The sequence below is a fragment of the Amblyraja radiata genome, chromosome 1 (genome assembly GCF_010909765.2).
Source record: "Amblyraja radiata isolate CabotCenter1 chromosome 1, sAmbRad1.1.pri, whole genome shotgun sequence".
Taxonomy (NCBI): domain Eukaryota; kingdom Metazoa; phylum Chordata; class Chondrichthyes; order Rajiformes; family Rajidae; genus Amblyraja; species Amblyraja radiata.
The window spans coordinates 110,859,969-110,865,968 of record NC_045956.1 but is presented as its reverse complement, the minus strand read 5'-3'; positions in this window follow the sequence as shown (position 1 = coordinate 110,865,968).

Below are 6,000 nucleotides of genomic sequence, written 5' to 3'. Positions count from 1 at the left end.
GAGACAGTAAGACTGGTGGGAGAACTGGGAAGGGGGAGGGGATGGAGAGAGAGGTAAAGCGAGGGCTACTTGGAGAAGTCAATGTTCATACCGCTAGGTTGTAAGCTTCCCAAGCAAAATTCGAGGTGCTGTTCATTTCCCCTTATCCTCCAGCACTCCCTCCCTCTCCTTCACCCTCCCTCTTCTTTCCCCTCTCCTCCTCCCTTCCCCCAATCCCTCCCTCACCTCTCCCTCCCTCTCCATTCCCCTACCCTCAGTCAGTCCCTCCCTCCCTCCCTTCCTCCATCCATAAAAAGTAGTATCTGCAGTTCAGGGGAGGGGGAGGGGAGAGGGGAGGGGGAGGGAGGAGGTGAGGGGGAGGAGGAGAGGGGAGGGGGAGGGGGTGAGGGGGAGGAGGAGAGGGGGGGGGGGGGAGGAGGAGGGGGGGAAGGAGGAGAGCGGGGCGGCAGGCAGCCGGGCAGCGGGCGTCAACCAAAGGACTGCGAGTTTGATGGCTTCAATCCAGAGCCCGACTTGCTCGTCTTTTGAATAACGGGAGTGGGGGGGGGGGGGAGAGGAGAGAGGGGAGCGGAGAGAGGGTGGGAGGAGAGAGGAGGGGACAGATGGGGGAAGGGAGGAGAGAGGGGGAGAGGAGGGGGGGTTAGAGGGGGAGAAAGGGGTGAAAGAGGGGGGAGAAGGGGAGTGAGAGAGGGGGAGAGGGGTGCAAGGGAGGAGAGGGGGGAGAGGGGAGGGGAGGAGAGAGGGGCAGGAGGGGGGGAGAGATGGGAGTGGAGGAGAGGGGGTGGAGGAGAGGGGTGGAGGAGAGAGGGGGGGAGGAGAGAGGGGGGATAGAGTGGGGAGGAGATGGGAGAGAGAGGGGGAGGGGGCAGAGAGAGTGAGAGGGCGGACCTGAGTGGGCGGGGCAGACATTGAGCCGGCGGGGTGGACGGCGAGTGGCCGGCGACCAAAGGACTGAATCGGGGGGGTGACGTCACTCGCAGCACGTGAAACATACCGCAGGCCGCGCGCAGTAGACCCATTGTGATGTCATCAGCGAGACCATCTCGTTTAGATTCAAAGTTATTTCAGATTTGTGAACATTTTGATTAATAACTCGAGAAATAATGCATAAAAATTTTCAGACAGATAAATCTCTACGGAATATGTAAAAATATTACCGTTAGCGCGTCGTTTTTTTGAGAAGTGATTATACACACATCCAAGATCAGTGTTTTATAATTATAGAGATAGATGGAAATTAGTCGTGATGTTGATGAAGTCAATGAGTTCTGCATGGATGCAGGAGGTAGCACCAATGCGGTCGTCGATGTAGCGGAGGTAGAGTTCGGGGATAGGGCCAGTGTAACCCTGGAACTGTTCTATGAACTGTTCTCTGGTTGCACTATGGACTTCAGTTTCTTTGCACTTGGGTTGCTTTTATGGATTTATTAAACTGTTGCAAGTATGAATTTCACTGTTCTTTTGTCGGCATATATGTCAATTAAACACTCTTAACTCTCTTGACAGTATGAAACAGTAAAGCAATTTATATGACAGCTGAACTAAAATGAGAATTTGCCCTAAATGATGACATTAGCAAAATTAAGATTCCCTAGCCAAACTCTAAATGATAGATTGAAAAAAAAAGTAAGTAGTGTTCCTTCTGCTTCGACAGGCCTGGCAATTTTAATGTTTGAAGTGAACAGATCACAGCTTCACATTCCAACCCACAGGACATGGGTATGATGGTTTATAACTGTGGAAGACGAATGGTGTATAACTGACTGATGCTCGACAGATTTTATATAACCCTGTCTTAACTGCAGGCCACTGAGCATTGGAGGTGATAGCTAATGCAGAAACTATTTCAAAAATGCATCGTATTCAACCTAAGGAACTACATTGTCATGATATGTGTGCCATATGACCAATTTCATAAAATGGGGGCTGGGGATATGGTTTACCACATTATGTTGTGTTGACATCGTGTTGATATGCCTATGATGCAAGATTTAAGTCAAACTAATGCTCCACAAAAGATTTCCAAGTCATCCAACAAATTCCAGCACTGGGAGCTTGAAGTTACCTCCAAGCAACCTGATGTTTAGTTAGAAACTAGTAATGCGGTGCTATCTCCATTTATTAAAATACTGCATGTGTGGGAAATCTGAGGTACAACAGAAAGTGATGGAATTACTTAGTAGGTTGGGTAGCAAATATGACGACAGTTAACATTTCAGGTGAAATTGTTAATGAAATCATTGATCTCACCACCAGTCCCATCTTCCCATGCCCACCCTTCTCCACTTCCGCAACTCTTAGATTAGATTAGATTAGATTCCTTTATTGTCATTCAGACCTTTCGGTCTGAACGAAATTTCATTGCCTGCAGTCATACATATAATAATAAATAACAAAACATACAATAAACACAAATTAACATTCACCACAGTGAGTTCACCAGGCACCTCCTCACTGTGATGGAGGCAAAAGTCTTAAAATCTCTGTCTCTTCCCTCCTTGTCCTCCCTCTGCGCTGAGGCGATCCAGGCTTCCGTTGTTGTTGTTGTGACGCCGCCGGATGATGGTGAGTAAGTCCCGCGGATCAACCGAGCTCCGCGAACGGGCCGGTTCAAGCTCCGTGGCCCGGGGTGGTCGAAGCTGCTGAAACTGCCGCCCTCCAGTCCAGTGTACGCAGCTGTAGCTCCGTAAAAACAGGTCACCAACCTGTGACCTACGAGCTCCCGATGATGTCGTCCACGGGGCCCACGGCCGAGCCCCGAATTCAGGTCGTCGCCGCCAGAACGCCGCCTCAGCCCCGAAGCCGGGCCACCGCCACAGCTCCGAATTCGGCTAGCCTCTCGTTGGTAAGTCCTGGCTGGCTCTCCCTCCAGAGCCTCAAGGTCGGTCGCAGTTGGAGGCCGCCAGCTCCGCCATTAGCCTCAGCGCAGACGGAGGCAGAGAAGGGGGATACGACAAGAAGAGTCGCATTCCCCCGAAGGAAGAGACAAAAAAACATGTTTCACCCACCCCCACACATATACACAGCCTAATAAACTAAAATTTAACTAAAACAAGACACAAGAAAACAAGAACTTAAGAAAACAACAAAAAAAGTAAAAACAGACGGACTGCAGCTGTCAACAGCGCCGCCACTTCCGGGCCACTCATCCCTTCCCACACAAACCAACCTCTCCCCAAATACTTTCCCCTGAACTGCAGGAGATGCAACACCTGTCCCTATACATCCTCCCTCATATCCATCCAGGGACTGCAGCAGTCCTTTCAGGTGAGAAAGAGATTCACATGCACCCCTTCTAACCTCATCTACACATATTCCCGATGTGGCCTCCTTTACATCGGGAAACCATTTTATCGAATACACGTTTTGTCGGCCAAGGCCTCCTTTAGCTCCCCTTTCCATTCCCATACTGAACTTTCGGTCACAGGCTTCCTGCATTGCCACAGTGATGGCACACTCAAACTGGAGGAACAGCGCCTCATAGTTTGTTTGGATATCTTACAACCTGACGGTATGAACAATGAATTCTACAATTTTAGATGATTAACCTACAAACAACACTCCCCTTTCTCCTACCCCCTTTTCCCCCACTTATTTCCCTGTGACCCACCTGGATTTGCATCCATTTCTCCCCTTCCCCATCCCCTCATCCTCTTCCAACTACATTCCTTCCTCTGGTTATATTAGGATTGCAACACTCATTACACTGGAATGTCATTGTAAATCTCCATTTAATTTACAAGAGTGACCATTTTGTCTGTCACTTCCATTCTCCATCATATTCTGATCTCTGTCTCTTAAAACAGTGCAATGAAGCCCAGATAAGAGCTTCCGAGGTTAGGATCAAACCTGGATGACTGGAGCCGTGAGGCTACAGATAATTCAATAATTTCAGATAACCAGCCTCTCAGTTTATATATGAATTGGCCAGTTTAGATGAATGGCCTGTAATGTTTACTTGGTTTTTCTCTCACCACAGAGGTTGCCTGACTCGGGTATTTCTAGCATTTGCTTTTATTCAATATTTCCAGCAACTGCAGTGTTGCATATCACTCTGTTCGGGCATTATTTCCTTCCTCCTCTGCCTTCATACATCATCTCTCTACATTTCCTCCTAGCTACATCTCTTCCATACAGATCAGTTCAAATTGACTAAACTTCACTAGCCTCTCCCAAATGGCATTACGGCTATTTGCATTATTCAGTCTCTCTTGATCTGAAACCTATCACATACATTCAGTTGTTCTTTCCATCCATACACTTCCTCTACAAATTAAAACATACTTGTTTTTTCAATGTTTATTAGTTTCTGATGTAATTAGTCAAAAACATGAATTCATGTTTCTCTCTGTTGATCCTGACCTGAATAACTCTGAAATCTTCTGTTTAGATTAACAGCTCTTGAATTCTAACACTTCTTGATCTTTCTTCCCCCTCCGCTTTCTTCTGACAGTCATCTATCACCGCTTGCTCTACTTTCATTATCCCTACTGATCCCAAATAGTCTGTCCTAAAGTAGAAGCCCCAGTTTCATCGCACCATATTTCCATCTTGAATAATAGACAATAGACAATAGGTGCCATTTGTCCCCCAACCTGTCCAAGTCACCCTGCATTCTCATAGCATCCTCCTCACAGTTCACACTGCCACCCAGCTTTGTGTCATCTGCAAATTTGCTAATGTTACTTTGAATCCCTTCATCCAAATCATTGATGTATATTGTAATTAGCTGCGGTCCCAGCACCGAGCCTTGCGGTACCACACTAGTCACTGCCTGCCATTCTGAAAGGGACCCGTTAATCCTCACTCTCTGTTTCCTGTCTGCCAACCAATTTTCTATCCATTTCAGCACTCCACCAATACCATATGCCCTAATTTTGCCGACTAATCTCCTATGTGGGACCTTATCAAACGCTTTCTGAAAGTCCAGGTACACTACATCCACTGGCTCTCCTTTGTCCATTTTCCCAGTTACATCCTCAAAAAATTCCAGAAGATTAGTCAAGCTTGATTTCCCCCTTGTAAATCCATGCAGACTCGGACCGATGCTGTTACTGCTATCCAAATGTGCAGCTATTTCATCTTTTATAATTGACTCCAGCTACTTCCCCACCACCGATGTCAGGCTAACTGGTCTATAATTCCCTGTTTTCTCTCTCCTGCCTTTCTTAAAAAGTGGGATAACATTAGCTACCCTCCAATCCACAGGAACGGATCCTGAGTCTATAGAACATTGGAAAATTATCACCAATGCATCCACGATTTCTAGAGCCACTTCCTCAAGTGCCCTGGGATGCAGACCATCAGGCCCTGAGGATTTATCAGCCTTAAGTCCCATCAGTCTATCCAACACTATTTCCTACCTAATGTGGATTTCCTTCAGTTCCTCCGTCACCCCAGATCCTCTGGCCACTACTATATCAGGAAGATTGTTTGTGTCCTCCTTTGTGAAGACGGATCCAAAGTACCTGTTCAACTCATCTACATTTTCCTTGTTCCCCATAATAAATTCACCTTTTTCGGTCTTCAAGGGTCCAACTTTGGTCTTAACTAATTTTTTTCTCTTTACATACCTAAAGAAGCTTTTACTATCCTGCTTTATATTCTTTGAAATATTTAAACGTGAACATACAAGTTGAGAGGGAGTATCTCAATCAGCCTCTCAAGCCTGTTCCATAGCCGATCTGATTGTGAACCCAACTCTGCATTTAGATAAAATATACTTGCTTATCCCCCTTGCTTATCAAGAATCTATCTACACCAGTCTAAAGTGGGGTTACTTTTAAACAATGATCCCCCAGTTCTCAATTCTCCTATAAGATGAAACATACTTTTCAGATCACACTGTCAAGACCCATTGGGATCTAATGTTTCAATCAAATCTCCATTCAGTCTTTTAAGCTCCAAGCCTAGTATGTCCAACTTTTCCTCAATTAAGAACCTATCCATTTCAGTTATTAGTCTACAAAACCTACTCTGCCTCCATTGCATAAACATCCT